Below are 24802 nucleotides of genomic sequence, written 5' to 3' on the forward strand. Positions count from 1 at the left end.
AAGCGATCTGCTTTTTCGAAAGATAACATCCACATTGATTGGATGCTATGTCGCATTTAAGTTGAGATTACTATGGACGGAGCGGCCACTAGGCAACCTGTGCTTTTCTCTGGAGGCCTCCTTGTCTTTCAGAAAAAAAAAACCCTCTTCCCCATACACACACACCTTTTTCCAAAAGGGCTCTTTCAGAAAAAGGCTTCTTTCTTGTAAAAAGAGTTTTACTGCTGTCGGAAGAACTCCTGCGTTCTTTCGACCTTCTGTCAAAAGAACATAATTGTAGTGTGGACGTAAGTGTAGTTCTTCCAGAAAAATGGCCATTTTTCTGAAAGAATTCTGCAGTGTAGACATACCCTCAGAAGAAAGAATTAGCCTCAGCCACCATCAGGGCCCCATTATGCTATTTACCATACAGGAATAAGGGTACATCTACACAGCAATCACCTGCAAGTGGCTTGGGTCAGCTGACTCAGGCTTGCAGGGTTTGGACTGCAGGGCTATACAATTATGGTGTAGATGGTTAGCTCAGCCCAGAACCTGAACTGCTGGAAAACCATGGTGGGGGGAGGGGCCCAGAGCCCACAAGTCAACACTATTGTTTTTAGCTGCATAATCCAAGTCCCACAAGCCAGAGTCAACTGTCCTGAGCCAGCTGTGGCCATGCCATTGGTCTTTTTATACCAGTATAGATGTACCTGGTCCCAAATTTTAAAGGGTATGTCTACACTACAAAATTAATTCAAACTAACAGCTGTTAGTTCAAATTAACTTTAATAGCGGCTATACAGGCAGTCCCTGGGTTACGTACAAGATAGGGACTGTAGGTTTGTTCTTAAGTTGAATTTGTATGTAAGTCGGAACTGGTACATATTGTAGGGGAAACTCTAGCCAAACATTTCTCCAGAGCTCAGTTTTATTCTCCCACACCTCACTTCCCTCAGTCCTTTATTCTCAAGCTGAGGTGTCTGCTGAGAAAAGCCGCTCCACGTCTCCCTGGTCTGCTGAGGGGGGCGCTAGCTTCACGTCTCCTTGGTGTGCTGGGGGGAAGCAGCTAGTGCGGGGTTGCCTCATCCCGTTTGTAAGTAGGGATCCGATGTAAGTCGGATCCATGTAACCCGGGGACTGCCTGTACATGCAAACCGCTACTTCGGAGCACAGAGCCACCCGTGCATGTGCGAGCACGTGCCATGCCACCCTTGGGCAGGTGGCTCCAGCTGTGTGACACCCAGGGGCCATGGCCCAATAGACACATGCATGTGTGAAGAGACCTGACACACTCCTGACCCCGGAGCAGGACCCAGAAGGACACCCTCCCTTCACACACCCCTTCTACACAGAGGCACGGGACATCTCCCACCCCCCCCCCCCCCCCGCCCCGGCCACACTCTACACGGCACAGGGGCATGGGTGCAGTCTTGGGGCAGCTCTCAGTCCCGGGGAGAGCCAGACATCCTGACCATGCCTTTGTGCAAGCACAGCAGCTCTGACGGTGCAGGGCACGGTCGCCCTCCCGTCGCGGGGGCGGGGGGACTAGGCATCATCCACTGTGTCCCCAGGGAGAACTGACCACTTCTCTTCTTTCTCTACAGCTGCACCAGCTGCTCGTGCAGGGCGCACTATCCTGCCTGGGACATGCTCCCACACCCGCAGCCTGCTCCAGACCACCACCATGCAGCAGGAGTACTGGGACCAGCACCTGGGGGCCCTGCGAGCCCTGCACTGCACCGTCCAGGCCTGGATGCTGGAGGACCTGCAGCTCCGCCGGGAGCAGCTTGCAGAGGACCGAGTGAGGAACTGTCACCTGCAGGCCCTGCTGCAGAGCATGCTGCCTCATGCCGGTCCTGTGCCTGCTGCCCCTGCAACTACTGTCCCTCCTCCAACTCCTGCCCCCCCCACCTCTTCCTGCTCAACCTCCACACCCTCCCCTTCAATGTCTACACCCCCCACCTCAACCTCCACACCCTCCTCCCCATCCCCCAGGGACGCCGAGGCCCCCTCCCTCACGGTGTTGGGAGACAGTTGGCCCAGTGAGACCCCTATCCCTGAGTGCTGAGCTTCTTCTCCCCCTTCTTCTCCTTGCTTCCCCCTTCTAGCTCCCTTCTCCCAGTTTTCTCCCTCCCCCTCCCACCCTCTTTCCTGCCCTCTCCCTCCTCCTTTCCCCCATCTCCCCACAGTTTCATTCCCCCTCCCCAGTTGTGTTCAATAAACCCAGTTAATATTTTTGAAAATACGTGACTTTTATTTGACATCAGGAAGGGGGGGGGGGGGCTAGGGAAGCCTAAGTGGAAGGACATGAGGGAGGAATGGGGCACGAGCCCCCGGTGGGGAGGACCAGTGTGGCTCTGAGGGCTCCTCTGGGTGGATGCTCTCCTGCAGAGCCTCCTGGATCCTGAGAGCCCCCGATGGACCTGTCGGATGGCAGCCTGCAGCAAGTGCAGTTGGGGTGATGTCAATGACCCCACGAGATGTACCGGCGTGCCCAGGGACAGGTCTGGTTCCATGTTGCAGAGTGATGCGGTGTCCCGAGTGAGGGCAAGCAGAGCACTCCAAGACACGAATGCTTTGCTGTCCCTCAGAGAGGTGGACCAGCAAGTAGAGAAACCTGAGAACTGTCTGTCCAAGATGGGGGGTCGAGTCCCTTTAAGCACAGACCTTGGCTAACCTCAGGCAGCAGCCCCACACACTAAGTCTGACCCTGATGCCCTTTTGGCACTGTTTCCAGACAACCTTACCTTCGATTCAGGGTACACTCAATGTGAATGTGCTATTTCGAATTAGAAAAACGCTATTTCGAATTAGTTTTTGTGTCTAGATGCGTTATTTTGAATTAGCTTAATTCGAATGAACTAATTTGAATTAAGTTAATTCAAAATAGCGCTGTAGTGTAGAAATACCCAAAGAGTTTAAATTCTAGACAAAGAGAGGGAGGGGAAACAAAAGCCCAGAGAGCTGAAGTTACTGTTCCCAGGAGATATCTGAGAATAGAACATGGGTCTCCAGACTGGAGCTGGGTGAAATGTTCAGGACAAATAATTCAGTCACCAAGACTTGCAGTTTCAATTGACTCAAAACTATTCACAAATTTGACACAAATTCATTGAGTAATTTTGACCAGAAAAAAAAGAGACCAGATTCATGCTGAAGAATATATACTTAATTCAGTGGTTTGGACATCCTGGGATATGGAAGACCCTCATTTGAATCCCTGCTCTGGAACAGGGACTTGAATCCACATCTTTACCACCACCCTGGGGTGAGGTAGGGTGCCATAGCTACCTTCAGCCAATCCCTCACTCTCTTTCCCCACTTCCCAATGAATTAGGAATTGTATACAAAGTAGCAAAACTTCACCCACCTCAGAATACCCTATAGTCTGTGACGTATTGAGGACTGTGTTGGACGTGCAAGCCATCACTTCAAAATTAAGATTATGGGAGAAGGAGGCTCTTGGTCCTGCTTGTAGATTAGGGCACTCTGGAGAGCAACATGCAATCAGTCTGGGGAAAGCCAGCCTATAGTAAGGAGGACTAGGCTTTTCCTCCCTACCTTTTGGAGCAGCTTGCTTTATCTCTCTCTGGTTTGGGGGTGGGAGTTGTTATCAGTTTGAATTCTAAAAAATAAAGTGGTGTCAATTTGCAACCTTCCAACAAGAGTAATTTATATTTTTTATCTAAATTCTATCTTTGCATGTTGTGAGACATAATATTGGCCAGAGGCTAGAGAGTTGCCAGTGCAATCATTTGGCCAGTTCTGCTCCTAATCCAGTGCCAATTCTATTGGATCTTACTACCTCTGTGAGGCAAGCAGAAGCCTATAGCCTCGCTGGGCCCCTGGGCCATGTGAAGGGGAGACAGCTCCATACTCCTGGAAGGGCAGGACCTCAGGGGAAGGAGTGGGGGTGGGGCAGCCAACCCTCAGCATCACTGGGACTGTGGCACTATCCCCTCTGCCCTCAGCATTGCCTGGAGTGCACCCTGCCATGTCCCCACATCCCCAGGCAACCCTAAGAGCCACCCAGAATGTGCCATGGACTGCTCCAGTGGTGATTTAAAGGGACTGTTGCTTTGGGTGTTGCTGCATTAGCAGCAGCAGCTGGGAGTTCTGGGCCCTTTTGAAACACCAGGCCCTGGGGCAATTTTCCCCTTTGGCTCCCCTGTCAGTGGACCTGGAAGCAAGGAAAACTTGATGGGGCTGTTGGATATGCACTAGTGCAGCGGTTCTCAAACTTTTTGGGCTCTGGAGCCCTTTACATGCATAAAAAATTTTGCGGAGCCCCAGCGGTTCACTGATTATATGTGTTGTACCTATCGATGTTTCCAGTTTGACAGCCTTGCAGAGCCCCTGGAGATGTCTCGCGGAGTCCTGGGGCTCCACAGAGCACAGTTTGAGAAACACTGCACTAGTGTAATGTCATTGATGGTAGTGAATTTCATCCTGATTTCCACTGGTACAAGATCAGAAACAGATTCAGGCAAAAATATAGCCTAAAAGCAATGGAGTGGAGGAACTGCAAAGACAAGTGAATGGGCCAAGCTTACAAGAATCTTAATCAAATGAAAAGGAAGTTCATGAATACTGGAAGATCACTCACAACGTCTCCCCAGGCATGTCCCCAGACAAAGGGGATATCTCTAGTGAACCTTGTCAATGCATGGAATTTAGAACATTACATTACAGAATGGGATACTTTCAGAAGCTGATTAAAAAAAACACAACAAAAAACAAATGCTTCCATAAAAATGAAGACTTACGGTGTCTAAAAGACTTTAATGATAGCCGAGGTTTAGAAGATGTCACTGCCTTCAGGACCCGCAGCCTCCCCTGAAAGAAACAACTGCTTTTAGCTCTGTGTAATTGTAGGATGTCTTCTCACTCCAGAGTGAAGGGGATTATCTCTAAACATAAGACAAATAATAAGAAATTATCTTTCTCTTCCAGGCAGCTAATTAAACAGGCCCAATATCAACTGTAATTTCTACCTTATTATAGCTACAAAATTACTGTCAGGTACCAAAAAGCAGTAGTAATAAAGAATACATCTTTGAAACATGAGGTAATTATTAGCTAAATATATAGAAAAATGTCTTATGCTTGCAATGTAAATCTCTCAGTTATGGATTATCTGTTTCTCCCACCAATATTTATCATATTCTCTCTCTCTGGCTTACTCATTCTCTCTGTACAAGCCACTGTACAGTGCTTTCTGCCTAATACCTTCCTTAGGCTGAAAAGACAGTCAGCAGATGCTTTTCATAGAACCCTGTGAAGTCCAAAACCTTTTCATGAATTCACTGGCCAACTCAAGGAAGAAATGTGAAATTTGATTTCTGTGTCCTTTAAATGGAAATGTGCACAACAGAACTCTCAAGGATCTAAGTTAATTTCCCTTCTAGAATGTGAATACGTCTGGCTTCGTACAAAAAAGAAATTAGATCCCAAATATTTCAGAAGACAATTCCAAATGTATGTATGTCACATTACTGTTACCCTTTTAGGGTATGTCTACACTAGCTCGTTAGTTCGAGCTAGGTAGGCAAATGAGGGCAAGCGGAGTTGCAAATGAAGCCAGGGATTTAAATATCCCGGGCTTCATTTGCATGATCCCGGGCGCCGCCATTTTAAAATCCCCCTTAGTCCGAACTCCGTGCCCACGGCTACACGCGGCACAGAGTAGGTAGTTCAAATTAGGATCTCTAATTCGAACTACCTACTCCGTGATGCGTGTAGCCACGGGCACGGAGTTCGGACTAAGGGGGATTTAAAAATGGCGGCGCCCGGGAACATGCAAATGAAGCCCGGGATATTTAAATCCCTGGCTTCATTTGCAACTCTGCTTGCCCTCATTTGCCTGCCTAGCTCAAACTAACGAGCTAGTGTAGACATACCATTAGATCCAAGCAGCTAGTCAAAGTTTAAGGCCTTCAAGATTGAACCAGCTGGGAGCAGAAATTGAGAGTGGAGTTTAGTGTTGATGCAATCATGTTTATTAACAAGGAATGCACAAGTCCTGCTTCTTCAAGGACAGGAGGAATAAAAAGCAAAAGGAGCACTTTCTGACCATACACACACCTGGTCAGAACAATACTCTGGAACTCTGCACCCACTGCGTTCTCAGTGTTTTCTTTTCTAGTTCCCTTCCCCCCTCCAACATACAGGTTGAACCTCCCAATTCCGGGTCTCTGGTCTGGCAATATCCATGGTCCTGATGTTACTGGACCAAAGAGACCTGGCGGACAGGAGCGGGAACTGGCTGGGAGTCTGGTGGCCACTAGGGCTGGCAGCAGCAGGGCTAGAGACAGCCAGAAAGCTCTGGTCCCAGGAAGCCCCAGCCTGGCCAGTGGCAGGGGGGGTCAGAGTGCACAGTCCAAGCCCAGGAGCAGTGGGGGCAGAGCCTGAGTCCGACAACAGTGGCCGGAGCCCAGTGGCAGTGGGGCCAAGAAGACCAAAGTGGATCAAGCATCAGTGAGGGGTATCGGGCTGGGAGACTGGTGGCAGGAGACCTCCTCTGGTCTGGCAAATTCCCTTGTTTGGGACCTGGGAACTTCAACTTGTTGGCCCACCAGAGGGGCTTGAAGCTTTAGTTCTGCAGGGCTAGGGCTTCAGCCGAGGGGTGGGATTCACAGGGATTTGGGGCTCTGAGCTTCTGCCCTGCAGTGGCACCTGAGTTCAGGACTTCAACTCCATGGGAACTACTGGACTCCTGGTTTCAGCCCCACAAGGAATGCCAGGGCTCAGGGATTCAGCCCCTTGCCTCTGCCACCAGCTTCAGCCCCACAGGGGTCATACAATCTCAGAGCTACCCATGACTCTACTTTGGTTTCAAGCCCCTGGGGGCACTAAGGCTCAAGGCCCTGCACTTCTGCCACAAGGCCCTGCAGCCCCCAGAAACCAGTTCATGGCCCCCCGGGGAGCCTCAGACCTCTGGTTGAGAACTGCTGCTCTGAACTGCCTTTTACAGCTGCCTTCAATGAAGGTCGTGTTCATACATCAGTTTTGTAGGCCTGACACATAGTAGTAGTTAAATAGGGTTTATTCAATAGCTTTGCTTTACTAAGTTATATAGATTTTGTTTCATAAGCTTTGTTTTATTGTAGCTGCTAGGTATTACAGTATATTTTGAATTAGGTATTAAAAGTTAGTAAGAAATTGTTTTAATTTTTTTTAACTTTGTAAGTCTCTAAGGAATCCCGCCTGTTCCTTTGCAAGAGAAATTGCTTTCTCTGTAATGAGCTGTCCTTTCTGTAAATGAGGAATGTGTGAATGTGAGAAGATAAAAGACAGAAGACTCCAGCACCAGATGGTCAAAATGGTTTACACTAAGGTCCTGTGAACTTAGGAACTGGTCAAATTCAGGATAGCTAAATTGAGGACTGTAAAGCAAGGGCATACACCTGTGAAGGAGCTCTGTGAATGAGATAAACCAGCTGCAGTTACTCCAGGATATTCATCAAAGTACTGATGGAGCATGACAATGGAAGCAGCCTGGAGGTAAAACAATTAGATGACTTCAGCATGACACTGCAAAAACTCATAGAATAAAGTTGGGATTTACAACCATAGGAATAGGGTGTGGAGCCAGGAAGCTTTGGGTTAGTCTTGTGAAAACAGTTTTGGAGCATCGGACCATGGCCCACAGAACCAAGGTTTTTGCTTGCACCCAGCCTCACTGGCCACTAGGCTGCCATGAGTAGCAATAAGACTGGTAACTATGACACTAGCTGCAGGACTTGTGTGTGTGAGAGAGAATGAATGTATATGCTGTGTTTGCAATAAAAGTGGCATGTTGCCTTCTCCTCATGAAAAAGATCCTATGTGCTTCTCAAAAGCATAACGGTACAACAGGGCTTTAACTTAACCCATAGCAAAGTTTAACCTAGTTTGTAACAATATAAGGAGAGATATCCTGTCAGTGAACATCAACATGTTTTTTCTGTTGCCATCGATGGAAGATACTGAATTTGATTTAATGTTAGTGACTCTTCATGGATGGTACCTTGACTGTTTCCCCCATCCCACCACCAATTGGTCTACAAAAAAGACTAGATGGGAACTACTTCACTTGCTCATGTTTCTCTGTGTGTCATACTTTTAATGCTGTCATTTTGGATGCCTCAGCAGCTGAGTTAAGTGCTCAGATTCCCTGTACAGTGAGGGGAGGGAGATGGATATCTGAGAATGAGATTCACAAAAGCCAGCAAGCTTAGCAGGCTGTCTAGTCTAGCCAATAAGGGATGCCAAGAAGAAGTATGTGTCCTAACCCCCAGGCTATGTCTACACTGGCGGGTTATTGCGCAAGAATGGTCGTTCTTCCCAAAAGCGTCCACACTGCCCACCCACTCTTGCGCGAGATTTACAGTACGGCGTGGTAAGAGAGGGCTTCTTGCACAAGAGCTACACTGTTTTTTAACAGGTGTAAGCCCTCTTGTGTAGGAGCTCTTGCGCAAGAGGGCAGTGTGGATGCTGGCAGGAATTTCTTACGCAAGAAAGCTCTATGGCTAAAATGGACATCAGAACTTTCTTGCGCAAGAGAGCATCCACACTGCCATGGATGCTCTTGCACAAAAGCACAGCTCACACAAGGCAGTGTGGACATTTTCTTGCGCAAGAGTTCTTGCACAAGAGCCCTTGCGCAAGATGTTCTTGCACAAGAAACCGTCAGTGTAGTCATAGCCCCAGTGAGCTAGAAGGCCTCTAAACACACTGATTATCAGGCCACACCCATGAGTTAGGCAGAGGAAAGCCTAGAATGAAGCAGTAATGAGCTTTTACTCCAAAAATATATCTATGAATGAGTTTAAGCACCAACAGGGGTAGGTGGGAGCTAAGGATTTGGAGCATACCACTTGTACCTAAATCTGGGGATTAGATGCCTAAATCCTGTTGTGAAACTAGTCCTAGCTCTCCACTCTTTCTAGAATTATATTCAAAATACCTTTATGTAGGCTAAATTCTGCCTTTAGCTGTAAAGAAAGCTTCAGATGGAAGTCAGTAGAAGTTTTGTGCAATCTGTTGCAATGTGCATCCCATTTTATTTGCAATTTGACTGTCCAATTGCCGAGTGGGGCTTTTTGAATTTAAAGTTAGACAAGTATTTGAGTCTAGAGTACATTATTCTCATCTGTGCACTCTCCCTCTTCCTCACATCCTCAGCTTGAGGTTCATCTCCATTATAAAACTGATAATTATTGTCAATACTAATTCATTCTGTGTCTCGGATTCCATTGTATGGAAGATACATTTCTGCTTTTCTCCACATCATTGATTTCTGTTCTAATTCCAGTCCTGTCTTAAATTCTCCCTCTCTTACCTTGAAGAACTCTGATTCCTATCCCCAGATGCCTTCCATTTAATCTGGTCAACTTTTGTGCTCATCGTTATTTAATGTATTTATTGATTGTTCATGGAACATGGAGTCTTTATGTGTTTAACTGATCACACTGTATATTTGAAACTGACTAATGCTGGTATGCAGCGAAGTGATTCTCCCCCCCTCCCCCCCCGCCCACTCATTTAAAAAGATGCCACTTAAAAACAAAATTACTTGGCTGTCATTTTTTTTATATCTACAGATTTTTACAAAATGATTTCTTCCTGTGTTTCAGTGTTTGACGTGCACTGTCATTAAGCTGCTTTTCAAAAAAAACTGCTTGCCAGACTCAAGTGCTCTTCAGCCTCTCCAGCATTCGAGTATCATGTCAGGGCACACAACTCCTAAGGAGCCATATGGCAATAATGTGACAATCCTGCAACAAAGGAAGGGTCTTTTCCAAAAGTGATGACATTTCCAGCATTCTGCTGCCTGCCCAATATAAAACCATTGTTGTCGGCTCCAGTGGCCCAAAGATACTGGCATGCCATTCTAACTGATGTTAATGAGTATAGGTAGCCAAAACACTATATATGAGCATCAAATATGTTTTAAGTAAATAAGTCAAAGCCAACAATATATCCGTGGTTGTCTGTCTTATGTAGGCAAGGAAAAAAACAAATTTGTGAGGGACAAAAGCATGGTAAGGATTAGAGGCTCTCAAAAATCACCCAATTTACAGCCACACTTGCAAAATACAGCTGTCATCATTGACTAAAATTCAAGAGACTCGCTGTAGGGTTATATATATATTATTGGTATTGAACACCAGAATAAGGTTGTTATTGGTACTGTAATAATCTCATTAGTGATAATGTATACCACTGCCCTCTGCTGGGTAGCAACAGAACTGCTAAAGCATAACGATTCAAACGCCCTATCTTTCTATGGGTAATGTATTTTCCTTTAACTTGAAGGGAAAGGGAACAGAGCTTCTAAAGTGGAAATATATGTGAGTTTTATTCCCACCACTTTCCATTAAGTTATGTGTGGCAGCATAAAGATGGGTAGCACAGAGATAAATGAGTTTCTCCTAGATATTTTCAAAAAATAAATAAGAATTATATTTTTAAATTACTACTTCCCATATGAAAGTAACCCTGTTGTAGAATAATTTAAAACAAAATAATCTACTGCATATAAATCATTTTATAGAAAGTGGTTGACAAAAATGTTGACTAGACCTGGTCTAAAAATGAAGACATTTGAAAAGTAAAAAAAATCCTTTAATTTTTAGTAGAATTCAGAATTTCAAAAGTTGAAAGTTGATCAGAATTAAAAAAAAAATCCAACAAGCTCAAGATTGTGAGTGGGGGAGGATCCAGAAAATCTCACACTCTTAAATGTAGAACCAGCTATAATTCTGAAACTACAAATATACATGGAGCCTTGAGAATGATCTGGAACTCATCCATTAATTGTAACCAAAAAGTGTATACGCATTTTATATCTGGAAAACATGCACTTGGCTGAATAATTTTTTTTCAAATAAATGACTGAACAAATTTAATATCCTTCACCTTTTTGCATGCATCTGAGTGTAATCACACACTTCCCCCCATTCAGGAGGCAATGTTAACCATTTTTTAGCATGGCAGTGTAGAAATGGTTGTGACTTTCCCTGATTTGCATTATGTGGTGTGAAAATCTATATAATCCTGGTGGCGGTCTGTGCTTCCAAGAGAAGATTAAGGCCCAGGGTCAGCGAAGCATAAAAGCATGTGCTTAATTTTCAGCATGCTAGTCAAGTCGATAAGACAAGTCATGCAATGAAAATTAACCATGTGTTTGGCTGAATCTGGGATACAATCGATATGGTTGATACCATGGTCAACTTGACTCTCCTAGAGGTATTAAGCAGCTGGAATCATTCTCTGCATGAGGACAGTACTGCAGGAAGCAAAAGAAAAACACAAGTAAGGGAAATTTTGCTTTTTCTGTCCTGACTGGTACTAATCAGGATTATAACTGACAAACTTTTGAGGTGGAATGTGCTAGACTGTTGTGCATCCATGTCTGAAACCCTCACTTTGTAATAGGGTCAAAGAGTTTAAGGCCAGAAGGGACCACCAGATCTGACTTCCTATAAACCACAGGCCACTAGCACCACTCCGCACTTGCACACTGAACCCAACAACAGAAATCACACCACAGTAGTGTCACTACTTATTATTTAGCTGTGTTAGATGCATGATTGCCCTTCTGATTTTAAAAGCTTCAGGGGGTAGCCAAGTTAGTCTGAAAGAGTACATATACACTAGCTCGTTAGTTCAAGCTAGGTAGGGTAATGAAGGCAAGTGGAGTTGCAAATGAAGCCCGGGATTTAAACATCCCGGGCTTCATTTGCATGTTCCTGGGTGCCGCCATTTTTAAATCCCCCATAGTCCGAACTCCGTGCCCACGGCTACACGCGGCACGGAGTAGGTAGTTCGAATTAAAGATCCTAATTCAAACTACTATTACTCCTAATTCCATAAGGAGTAACGGTAGTTCGAATTAGGATCTTTAATTTGAACTACCTACTCCCTGCCACGTGTAGGGGGATTTAAAAATGACAGCACCCGGGAACATGCAAATGAAGCCCGGGATGTTTAAATCCCGGGCTTCATTTGCAACTCCGCTTGCCCTCATTACCCTACCTAGCTCGAACTAATGAGCTAGTGTAGACGTACCCTAACAGGAAAAACTTAAAAAACAACAAATAGTGTGGTAGAACTTTAAAGACTAACAAAACATGTAGATGGTATCATGAGCTTTTGTGGGCACAGCCCACTTCTTCAGATTTCTGATTTTAGTTTGTCCTTTACATGGCTAACGTCATATGTCAACTGTTCTCACAGTGCTTTTATTGCATGCGTGAAGAGGGGAGAGAAGGAGTTTAAGATACTTGCTTACTGTTGTTCCTCACCTTTTTTGGAAAGGTTTCTCTTTGACAATTAAGAACAAACAGGTTTCATGCCCAGAGCATTTTCATAGATTTATGTTGGCTTGATTTTGTTTCCTGTATTGCTTTCACTTTCGTGCCACTTTTGTTTCACATAAAGAAATACCCACAATCCCATTCTTAAACTAATTAAAATAGAGGCTATGCAAAGGACTATAAACATATGATTTGCCTGGGGTATGTTAAAATGAATAAGAGGATGCCATCATGGTGAACAAAAAACTCTCACTTCCATCTGCAGTTGGCCAGAAGATTACCCCCATCCTATTACACACAGTCTTGCCACATTCATAACCTCCAAGTTTGATTATTGCAACTCATTAGCTAGGAATAAAGCCATACATATAAAAAAAGAAACTCTAACTGGTACAAAACACAGTAGCCCTTCTGCTTATCAACACAAATTACCATTAATGATTCAACCAGGTGCTCTACTCTGTTATTTAAAGTGTGTCTTCAAATTGAAAGCCCTCAAAGGGATTAATGAGAGATTACATCATCTCTCCACTGCCATTTCCTCCTGTGATACTTGTATTCCATGGGAACCATGAAACAATGAAACTATCAGCCTAGATCAGGAGGCTTACAAGCCTGGAAAACAGAACTTTCATAGGAGCTGGAGCTAGACTGCGGAACTCATTGTCACAATGAATATACATGACCACAAAACTAAACACTGTTCACAATGAAAAGTAAAATATATTTCTCTGACTTAGCTTTTCCCACAACAATTTCCACACATGAAACAGAACACTTGTTCAGACACATGAACATAAAATAACATACTACAGGCTAGCCAAGCTATTTCTCTGGCTGTCGGCAAGAAAGAAAGAGACATGTAGTTTTTGTTTATAAGTACATGAAGAAACTCAAGCACTATTGTGCTAGGACCCTAGAAATACACAGAGTTGCCCATTGGTATTATCAGTGTATGGTGGGGAATTATCTGTCTAGGTTGGAGTGAAAGCAATACTCATGTACAACTTAAGTAAATTCTCAATAGGCCAAAGTCCGTATTTATGTTACAGCTCACCTGAAGTCAGTAGACTTACTCCATGTCAGAGATTGGTTAAATCTTGTAACAGGCACAATACAAGCAGGGACTGCTCTTCTAGGCACATGAAACAACTCTGTATCTCAATGCTTTCATTAAAATTCTGTTTCCAATGAGGCCTTTCATTGTTCCAGAAAGGTAACTTTTATTTTTCCAAATACACCTCAATCAGATGAGCCTGAAAGGATCACTTTCTTTAGCTTAGCCCTTCTTTTTTCTCATTCAGTCCTTTAAATGAACAGCTCTTGACTATACCCAAAAGTAATTTAAACTACAAAAACGTATTTAGGAACTTTGCTTCATGGCTGAACAAAGGAATCAAAAATCCCTTGACAAGACTCTCCTCTTGATTCTTAATCAATGTGCCTCAGAATTTTTTTTCCAGTCTGTCTGAATTTTTCCACATGCTGGTAGATGTGTTTGTATTAGCTCCATTAATGCTCTGTTCAGAATGCAAACAATTGCTAGAGGCTCTCTTCTTGATTCAGCCAATTAATCCCACTATTTATTAGAATGTGGGATTCATAATTTTTAATTACTATACTTAATTGTATTTTATTTACAACAAATCATATTACAATCAGGATAATAGTTACTACTAAAAACTGTGCCTCACTGCTGAAGCCATTCTGACTGTAGAGAGAGGCTGAAATTTAGTACGTGGGAAGTAATATGCCTGTACAGTACCAACTGCTGCATCAGAGCCTATAATTATATTATAATGAGTTTCTTTAGCATTAATTCTGTTCAGGATATGTATCAAGTATTGGTTAATGTTTGTATGGGAAGGTAAAGCAACAATTACTGGTATGTCAAGTGTCACCAGATGCTGTTAAGCATAGTCTTCCAAATTTTTTCTTAGTATCTGAGCAAATTTTCAGTCTTGGGAAGACATTTTTTAGTGGTGATGGTGGTCCTAGGTTTTGTTTTGGTGGATTGGTTTGTTATGTTAGTTACTTCAAAGAGTAAGTACTCTTTGGAGAGGGAGTGTGTGAGCAGCAGAAGAGTTTGTTCTCTGATTTGGGCTCTAAGAATTAGGTATTCATCTTGGGTTGAGATTTGCAGAAAATTTTTTTTGCTCCATATGCCTTTAGTTACCACCTTTATGATTGGATTGATGTATATTAAGCAAGATACACTTACCATAGATTATATTATATTTCTTAGTTGCCATTTGATTACTGCAGGTTCCATTTCTCACTGTCATTGCTAGTCTTGTGTGGATGGACAAATTAGTAGAGATTTATGACTACTTGGTCACAATATTGTGGTTTGTTACCCACTTCTGGATGTCTCCATCTGCCACTGGACCCTTTGTTGCCAAAGAGTTTGGCTTGTTTAGCCTAACAAAATTAAGACTGAGGGAAGATATGATTGTTCCCTATAAATACATCAGAAGGATAAACCCTAGGGAGGGAGAAGAGTTATTTAAGTGCCACAACAAATGGATACAAAATGGCCATCAACAATTAAGGCTTGAAATTAAATGACACATTTGAATCATCAGAGGAGTAAAGCCTTCCAAGGGGAGCAGTAGGGGCAAAAAATCTAACTTGTTTCAAGTCTGAGCTTGATATGTTTATGGAGGGGATGGTACGATGAGGTTGCCTACAACGGCATATGCCCCATCCACAACTGATATTAACAAATATCTACAATGTTCAGAGATGGGACACTTGAGTTACTACTGAGAATTCTTTCCCAAGTGTCTGTCTGGTGGGTTTTGTTCATATGTGCAGGGTTTAACTTGTCACCATATTTGGGGTCAGGAAGAATTTTCCCCTAGGTCAGATTGGCAGAGACCTGGCCATGGATTATTTGTTGGTTTGAAGTAGGGTAAGTGGTAGATTCTCTTTAACTAGAAGTCTTTATATAAGGGGAGGGGATCTTTTTCAGTTGGGGGTCCCACACCAGTGAGAAGCAAAAAAACTAGCAAAAATTACACTTCACCAAACTGGATCCCAACAAGGATAAAATAAAATAAAATAAATCTTCATGGATCTGGTTACAACAAGCAACCCCTGCTCCCCACTGATCTAGATCAGGGGCTGCCGGAACTTGCACTCATAAGAACATAAGAATGGCCATACTGTGTCAGACCAAAGGTCCATCTAGCCCAGTAGCCTGTCTGCTGACAGAGGCCAGTAACAGGTGCCCCAGATGGGGGCTCCAGTCCCAGAGGGGAGCTGCTGAGGCTTGGGGCTGTCTGCTGCTCATGCGCTAGCCTGACAATGCAGGGGTGTCACTGAGGCTCAGGACTGCCCACACTCATGCTCCAACTCAGGGAGCTGCACTGACCAGATCCATGTAAGCTGAGGGCTGGATATGTCCAGCGGGCTGTACCCTCCCCATCTCTATTTGCTTTAAATCAAAATTTTAGGGCTTCATTAGTTCACCTAGAGGTTATGGGCTTGATATAGGAGAAGGTGTGTGAGGTTCTATAGCCTGTAATGTGCCCAACGTCAGACTAGATAATTATGGTAGTCTCTTCCGGCCTTAAAGTCTATGAGTCTATTCCATCTAGATGCAAACTTCCTGTTAGGATTTGTAATTGTCATTCCCAAATGAGACGGCAAGACTGGACATTGAATAATAATCCTACTAATACACTAGAGGTGCGTTTAGACTGACAAGATTTTGCGCAAAAGCAGCTGCTTTTGCGCAAAAACTTGCCAGCTGTCTACACTGGCTGCTTGAATTTGCGCAAGAGCACTGACTTTGGAATGTACAAAATCAGTGCTTCTTGCACAAATACTTTCCCGCTCCCGCTCAGGGATAAGCCCTCTTGCGCAAGAATACTTGCGCAAGAGGGCCAGTGTAGACAGGCACCTTAATTTTTTGCGCAAGAAAGCCCGATGGCTAAAATGGCCATCGGAGCTTTCTTGCTCAAAAGCACGTCTAGATTTGCATGGATGCTTTTGCGCAAAAGCACTTTTTGCGCAAAAGAATCCTTGCCAATCTAGACGCTCTTTTGCGGAAATACTTTTAACGGAAAAACTTTTCTGTTAAAAGTATTTCCGCAAAATCATGCCAGTCTAGACGTAGCCTAGGGTTTTAAAACTAGAAGCTAGCTTCTGAAACATTCTGTTGGCTAACAGCCACCAATCATACTGCTGATCAAGGCTGGTACTTCACAAAAAGTATAATATATAACTTATTGTTAGAGTATCAGCATTTTCTCCATGGCTGTGTGGCCTTTCCTGCTTTCAGCAGAAGTGGTAGTAAAATTATATATGAACCAGTAAATCAAACACACATACTGATGACCAGTGGAAGAACAGGAGCTTCCTCCCTAGTGGTAAACATTATGGATTTACTTACTGTTTTGATCACATAAATTTTGGAAGATGCCTTTGAATTCTTTGTAATGACTGTTCCTGGCCTAAAAAGAGATGGAACACAAATTAACTTCATGGCTTTAGTGATGAGTTTGTCCTGAAGAAAATAAATGCCATCAAGGAAAAGTAAAGAGATTATTAAAAAAACTAAAATGAACAGATCAGATTGTCACTTTAACAGCTAAAAATAAATAGTACCATTACTAACTTCCATTGCCCTTCACTAGGACTTGGAAGAACAACAATAATTTCAACAACAGTAACTTGTGAGACACTGAATCAAAGGACAGTACAGAATGGGCTGTCCTAATCAGTTGTTATTTTCTCCTTTGGAAGGACTAGAAAGTACATGTTTTGCAAAAGAGCCCCCTCTAGAATCTAATCATAGTTATTTCATTTATTTAAAACTTATGTCACAATTTTCAAAGAACAGAATAAATAGACCCCTAGGCTACGTCTAAACTACATCCTTTTTTTGGAAAAGGGATGTAAATTAGACATGTCGCAATTGCTAATGAAGAGGAGATTTAAATCTCCTGCGCTTTATTAGCATAAAAATGGCTGCCGCTTTTTTTGGGCACGGAGGTTTGCCAAAGAAAAGTGCCAGTCTAGACGCTGATCTGGGGCTTATTTTATGTTATAGGGGCCCTATTCTGTACATCTTGTTCCACTGATAATACTCCTATTGATCCTCAATGGAAGCAGGACTGATCCCTAAGTATGCTGATAGAGTGCTGAATTACTGGTCAGGCTAGGATATATGTTGATTTCTGAATATGTGTTTGAGGAGCCATTTTATAACAGCCTTTATGTGTAATTGTGTGTGTTTCATTCATTGGGAAGGAAGACACATACTCCAAAAGCTCTTTGTATGGTAGGAGGATGGCTGGGATGACAACCAATAATCCTCTGAAGTTCTATAGAAGTGATGTTTTAAAGTTCACTTTACGCACGGCAACTTCACCAAGAACACACAAAATTGTAGCAGAGCAAGTGAGTCTAAGTGTCTGATCCCCAGTAATATGATACAACCTAGGGATGGGCAAAATATAGCCCGCAGGCCCAGCAGGAGCCTTGGGCAGGCTCTCTGACTGCCATGCCACCGCAGGCCACTCAAAGTGGCTGGCTGCAGGGGCCATGTGCCCTCTGCACATACAGGGGGGAGGCTTCACATGTTGCCCCTGAACCCAGCACAATCTTGCAGCTTCCACTGTCCAGAAACCAGCCAATGGGAGCTGCTTGAGCCATGTTTGTGGCACAGGCAGCATGTGAAGCACTTTTACCAAGGGGTGCACAGTGCACAGAGAGCACATGGCCCACACAACTGGCTGCTTTGAGTGGCATGTGGGGACATAGCAGGCAGGGAGCCAGCCTGAGGGTCCCACTGGGCTGCTGGCTAGGAGCCACCTAAGGTAAGCACTTCCCAGCCAGAGCCTGCACCTGGCTTTCCACCTCATCCCTACCCCCAACCCTCTGCATCTCTGCTCCTACATCCATACCCCCTCCCAGACCCTGCATCTCCTACTACACCCCACCTCCAGGTCAGAATCCTCTCCTGCAGCCATATGCCCTTCCAGACACTGCACCCCCTCCTGTATCCCAATCTTCTGCCCCAGGTCACAACCCACTCTGCCCTAGATCACAACCCCCTTGCAGATCCCGCACTCCCTCCTGCACTCCAATCCCTTGCCCAAGGTCATAATCACCTCCTTCACCCAAACTGCCTCCCATACCCTGCACACTCTCCTATACTCAGTCCCTTACCCCAAGCTCCTTTCTGCACTTAACCTCCATTCCAGACCCCGCTTCTCTTCCGTTAATATGGAAGAATGTGGCCCTTTACAATTTCCCAAATTCTAGGAGCAGCCTCACATGGAAAAATTATTGCCCACTCCTGATATAACTACTTGATATGGGACTGGGGCTGGTAAGATGGAGGACAGAATGTAGTGGGTGATTTTCATGATTCTTTTCATTTATTATCATCTGAGCCCTTTACGTAGCTTCAGTTGAGATAATGAAGGTTTGATAAAGAATTATGTAAAATTGTGTTCCTCTCATGTCTACTAGTTGGCTAGGAATCCAAGGATCAATGAGTGGGGCAAAGAGGTATATCTCAGAACTGTTTTTGAAGAGAACCCAGTGGGGGCAGACACAAAGAAGCAAAACTGATGGAAATGGAAAAATATTACTAGAGCAGTGCACTCAAACTATATTTCAGTAACATTTTAAAAGCAGAAAAATAAATAGATCTGACATTTATCCATAACATTTCCTACAGATGCTAATGAAAAATCTGCCTCTTAGTTATCCCTTTGCCAATAGGAAGATCAGCTAAAGTTAGTTTTTAAAAGCTGCATTTGTGGACTTCAGAAATCTATACTATTATAAAAGGAGAGGTGTCCATCAAAGAGAATACACTTGAAGATTTGAGAAGTTGGGCACTGAGGTAGGTTTTCCAGTGGCCTAATGGATGCAGTCTTAGTCTCCAGAGCCTGTGGTTGTAGATTTGAGTCCTGCTCCAGGGCCAGATGAGTAGTTACTTCCAGGTTCTCCAAGGCTAGAGCTACCACCAGCTGAGGGTAGGCAGGTGGGTTATCAGATTCTCTAGAGCTGGCAGAGACAAACTGCACAGAGCAAATCAGCCACTGGCCTGGGCAGGGGGGCTGCCCCTTGTTTTCTTATTACATTAGCTCCCAGTAATAAATATATACTAGATCTTATTGAGGTAAATGGGAGTCTTTCCAGTGGCGCCAATGGACGATGGATTAAGCCCTTGGTGAATACAGGTTCACACATACCTGTAAGATCCCCAAAAGACAACAGCAACAACCTTGAAATCCCAGCTTGGTAGCTCCCAATGGGAGCTGTGAAGACAGTGCTGGTGCCAGGATGGCAACAGAAGGCACCACGGGCCAGCCTGCAGCCAGTGGGGCCAGAATCTCTGATCAGCGAGATGTCTAGCTGTGGAGCCTGGTGGCCACAGCTGGAGTCTCCCACTCTGTATTCCGCAGCAGTGACAAAGGAAGTGGAGCAATGTGGCCCCAGCTTGCTCTCCTCTCCCGGCACATCGCTCAGGGGAGGGGACAGAACTACCCTGGCACTCACCGCCAAGTAGCAGAACAACATGGCCGGGGAGAAGAAAGAGCGTGGGCCACCTTGTTGCACTTCCCCACTGCTTAGTGAGTGCATGGTGGTGGGTTGGGAGGTGACACATAGAGGGACGCACAATCCCTTCTGCTCATGAACATGTGAGAGGGAAGGGCCATCCAGCAGCCAGCCCTAGGGCCATAAGGAGCAAAGCAACATGGCAGGTGAGCAAAGCAACAGGGGACAGAATGGCTTCCTGGCCCTACTGCTTCCCAGGCCTCGGTTGAGGGAAAAGGCAGGGTGGGGCTGAGGCAGGAGAAGGTGGGGAAGAGGAGGGTGGGGAAGCCAGGGCAAGAAGGGGAGATGATGGGGAAGTCGCAGGGCAGGGATGGAGCAAAGGCAAGGAGGGTGGAGCAAGGGACAGGATAGGGCAGGGAAAAGGAGGTGCCTGGGAGATAAGGGAGTTGCCCATGGCCGATGGCCTTCTGTGTTTCCTCTCACCAAGCCCCCCTACTTTCTGGCATCTGTTTCATTTTGAATGGTTCCAGCAGCAACGTACCTGAAAAAGGTGTAAGCACAAATTCTGGGGTTATTGTAAGGTAGCTTTTCAACAGGCCATCCTGAAAGCAGTTCAATTTTGTGCAGGAAATTCATGAAATCTGGTCCCTCACCAGATTCCCTGTTCAGAAATATGTTTAAAAAATCCTATGAAGAAGGAGACATAGTTAAATGCTAAAAAAGAGATCATATACAAGTCCTCGAGCCCTGACTACTCAGATATATCCTCTCTCACAGCAACCTTTCAAAGAAGTAGAGTCATTTTTTTTGTCTTTGACCAAAATATTTTTGAGAACCTACAAATCCTAACTTAAAAAAACAAAATAGATGATGAAGTAAACTGACCAGTAGGAGGGAGTTTGGTGCAAGAGGGGGGTCTGGGCTGGTAAAGGGGATTGGGATGCAGGAGGGGTGAGGGATGTGGGCTGTGAGAGGGAGTTTAGTGAAGGAGAGGGCTCTAGATGAGAACAGGGGAGAGGGTGCAGGGAGTGGGTTGTGGCCAGGACGCACTTACCACAGGTGGCTCCCAGCTGGTGGTGCAGCAGGATTCAGGCAGGCTTCCTGCCTGACATGTTTGCATGCTGCTCCTGGAAGTGGCGGGCTGTTGGCATATCTCTGTGCACTCCTTGGGGATGGGAGGCAGCAAGCATCACCCCCATAGCTCCCATTGGCTGGAAAATGGCCAATGGGAGCTGTGAAGACAGTGCTGGGGCCAGGAGTAGCATGCTGAGCTACCTTCCCCCACCCTATCCTCCTCCCGCCCCCCAGAAGTGCACAGAGACACGCCAGCAGCCAGACACTTCCGGGAGTGCTGTGGGGCCACTTCAGGTAGGCAGTCTACTTGAGCCCTTCTGTGCAGGTAGAATTTTATAGTCTGGAGACTGTGATCGACTGACAGAGACGCCAGTGACCACTGGTTGAGAATATAAAGAAAAAAAGTAAATTAAGGGTTTTTTTAGTTTTGTTTTGTTTTGTTTCAGAAAATGTCTGCCCCGAGCAGGGAGCTAAAGAGCTATCAGAGAGCATCCAAAGATCCACATGCAACTTCGTAGCCGCAGGTTGCCAGGTCCTGCTCTAACATGACATGCCTAGATTAGCCACACCCCTAAGCAATCCTCTAAGGAGCGTTATGTCTTGGACACACAGCATTGAAACACCACTACTTGTTCACACTCATAATATCATCTACATTTTTTGTTGGTCTCTAAGGTGCAGGACTATTTGCTGGGTTTTTAAGTTTTTCCTAGTAGGGTGCAGTTTACCACTGGCCTACATCAGGAGCAAATGATTGCATGCCTACCCTAGCTCAGCTACTCTGGCCAGTGTTCAGGGAAAAGTGGTCACAAGAGTCTGCTAATTGCCCATTCATTCCCTACCACTCTCTGCTCCAAAGGGAGTAAGCAGAAAAGTTGCCCAGTTTACTCCCATTTGATTTGACCAAGGACCCAAGTAGACCATGTAGGAGTATTGTTAGGGGAACCTGGATGGCCTTGCCTTGACCACAGTGTGGATCCTTAAAAAGCAAAACCCAGGCCTGTCTCAAGTCTGGAGTATGTAAGCACACAGGCAAGGTTTGGGAGGTAGGAATATTTTCAATAACAATGCAGATTGAGCATGGTACGTGAGATCATGTCAAGAACACATGACAAGCAACTTTCTACTGGTACTTCTGTTTCTGATAAGCAAAAATTACAGCTGTAGCCATACAACTGTCAACTACACACATAGCAGCAACATGTACTCCAAATAGGGGCATTGGGCATTTTATATATCTACACAATATGTAATCAATTGGTAAATATTATTAGAATGACCAAGTCTTGCTTTGCTATAAAATGGGCTTAGTAAGAAAAATCGATGGGAAGGAATGGGCAGGATTGACTGCAGGTCCTGATTGATGTAACTAAAAGTAAATTGGCCCTTCACAGCAGCGAGCAAGAGTGCACCAATGAGTATTCAGTGGTTTTCCTGGATGGAACAGGTTATTTTCCTGTCTCTCACTCTTCCTTATCCTGCTGAGGGGAGGTGGTAAGGATTGGCAAGGACAGAATAAAAATTCCTCACTAGGAGAACATAACATAAGAACATAAAAATGGCCAAAGTGGGTCAGACCAAAGGTCCATCTAGCCCAGTATCCTGTCTGCCGACAGTGACTAATGCCAGGTGCTCCTAGAGGGAATGAATAGAACAGGAAATCATCGAGTGATCCTTCCCATCACCCATTCTCAGCCTCTGACAACCAGGGTATGTCTACACTACAGCACTAATTCGAACTAACTTAGTTCGAATTAGTTAATTCGAACTAAGCTAAGTCGAACTAATGGATCCAGACTAAAAAACTAGTTTGAATTAGCATTTTGCTAATTCGAACTAGCATGTCCACATTAAGTGGACCCTGAACCAGGCTTAAGGATGGCCGGAAGCAGTGCCAGCAGGGCATCAGATGAGGACTTAGAGCGTGGAGCTGCTGCCTCAGGCTAGCCGAGGGCTGTGCTTAAAGGGACCCGACCCCCACCCCAGACAGACAGTTTTCAGGGGTGCCCCACTTGCAAAGCAGTCCTGGATTGCCCGGAGTACCCACACTGGGCACATCACAGCACTCAGCCATCAGCCCGGCTGTACTTGCCGCAGGCTGCCATCTGGGAAGAGGGGGCAATTGGGGGGCTGCAGGAGAGGTTCCACCCCCAGAAGCCCGCAGAGCCAGCCTAGTCCTCCCCATCGGGGGCTCGTACCCCATTCCTCCCTCACCTCCTTCCACTTAACCTTCCCTAGCCCCCCTTCCTGATGTACAAAATAAAGAAAACGTGTGGTCAAAAATAGAATCTCTCTTTATTGAACAAGACTCGGGGAGACTGGGAAAAGGAGGTGGGAGAGGGGAAGAGAGAGGGTGGGAGAGGGGAGGGCAACTAAAATGATCAGAGGTTTGGAAGAGATCCCATATGAAGAGAGGCTAAAGAGACTGGGACTTTTCAGTTTAGAAAAGAGGAGACTGAGGGGGGATAGGATAGAGGTCTATAAAAGCATGAGTGGGGTGGAGAGGGTGCATCAAGAAAAGTTCTTCATTAGTTCCCATAATAGAAGGACTAGAGGACACCAAATGAAAGGAATGGGTAGCAGGCTTTAAACTAGTAACAGAAAGTTGTTCTTCACAAAGCAAATAGTCAACCTGTGGAACTCCTTGCTGCAGGAGGCTGTGAAGGCTACAACTAGAACAGAGTTTAAAGAGAAGTGAGATAAAGTCATGGAGGTTGGGTCCATGGAGTGGTATTAGCCAGGGGGTAGGAGTGGAATCCCTGCCCAAAGTTTGTGGAAAGCTGGAGCGGGATGGCACGAGACAAATGGCTTGGTCATTGTTTCGGTCCATCCCCTCCAGGGTCCCTAGGGTAGTCTGCTGTCAGCAGACAGGCTACTGGGCTAGATGGACCTTTGGAATGACCCAGTACGGCCATTGTAAGCTCAGGGCTCAGGGTCGCGGGTCTCAGTGGACCACCTTGATTTTCATGCAAACCTGCTCCTGGGTGGCCAGGCTGGCAGCTCTCCTGCCCTAGACGGCCACTTTCCTGTGCCTAGTGCGGAGGTCGTGGACAAGGTCCACGATGTCCGCACTAGACCAGGCGGGTACCCGCCTCTTGCAGTCCCGGGCAAGCTCCCGGGAGCTGCCAGCCTGGTCCTGGGAAGAGGGGGAGGGCTGGGGGCATCGAGTGGCTGGCTTAATCCGTGCCAGGTGCAGGGTCTGCTGGCTGGGTGCTGGCAGGCTTGCACCTGGCACGGGCATCGTAGCCAGCCCGTACCCCTTTAATGGGTCCGGGGATGGGACGGGGGCAGACGAGTTTCCCTGTTGTTGGCTAGAGTGGCCACCAGGGAAAGCTGGGGAGGGCTAGCCTCCCACTAGTTCGAATTAAGGGGCTACACAGCCCTTAATTCGAAGTAGTAAGTTCGAACTAGGCTTAGTCCTCGTACAATGAGGTTTACCTAGTTTGAACTAAGCTTTCCGCTAGTTCGAATTAAGTTCGAACTAACGGAGCGCTAGTTTAGCGCCTATCAAAGTTAATTCGAACTAACGTCCGTTAGTTCGAATTAACTTTGTAGTGTAGACATACCCCCAGAGACTAGGGACACCTGTAAGTGTAAAAGAATTTATGCACCCAGGAACAAAACTGCCCAAGCTGCCAACCATGGAAATAAGGCCCTTCAGAGGCTGCAGAAATGAACTGGGATAGGTTTGAATTAGGTCATATTTGGTGCAGAGGTGAGGTTGGCTTTACTTTGATCTAAACAAAATTGGCATGCTGAGCCCAGAAGCAAAATCTTGATGACCTGCCAACACACAAGGGTCTAAAGGAAACCTAACAAACTATCCTTTTCTTCGCTCTGTCCCATGAGGTGAAGACGGGTGGCCAAACCTTGAAATCAGCATGTGATAAAATCTGAGTATCTGAAAGGTAAGGAATCCC

Source organism: Pelodiscus sinensis, chromosome 1 (assembly GCF_052426305.1).
Source record: "Pelodiscus sinensis isolate ZL-2025 chromosome 1, ASM5242630v1, whole genome shotgun sequence".
NCBI lineage: Eukaryota > Metazoa > Chordata > Testudines > Trionychidae > Pelodiscus > Pelodiscus sinensis.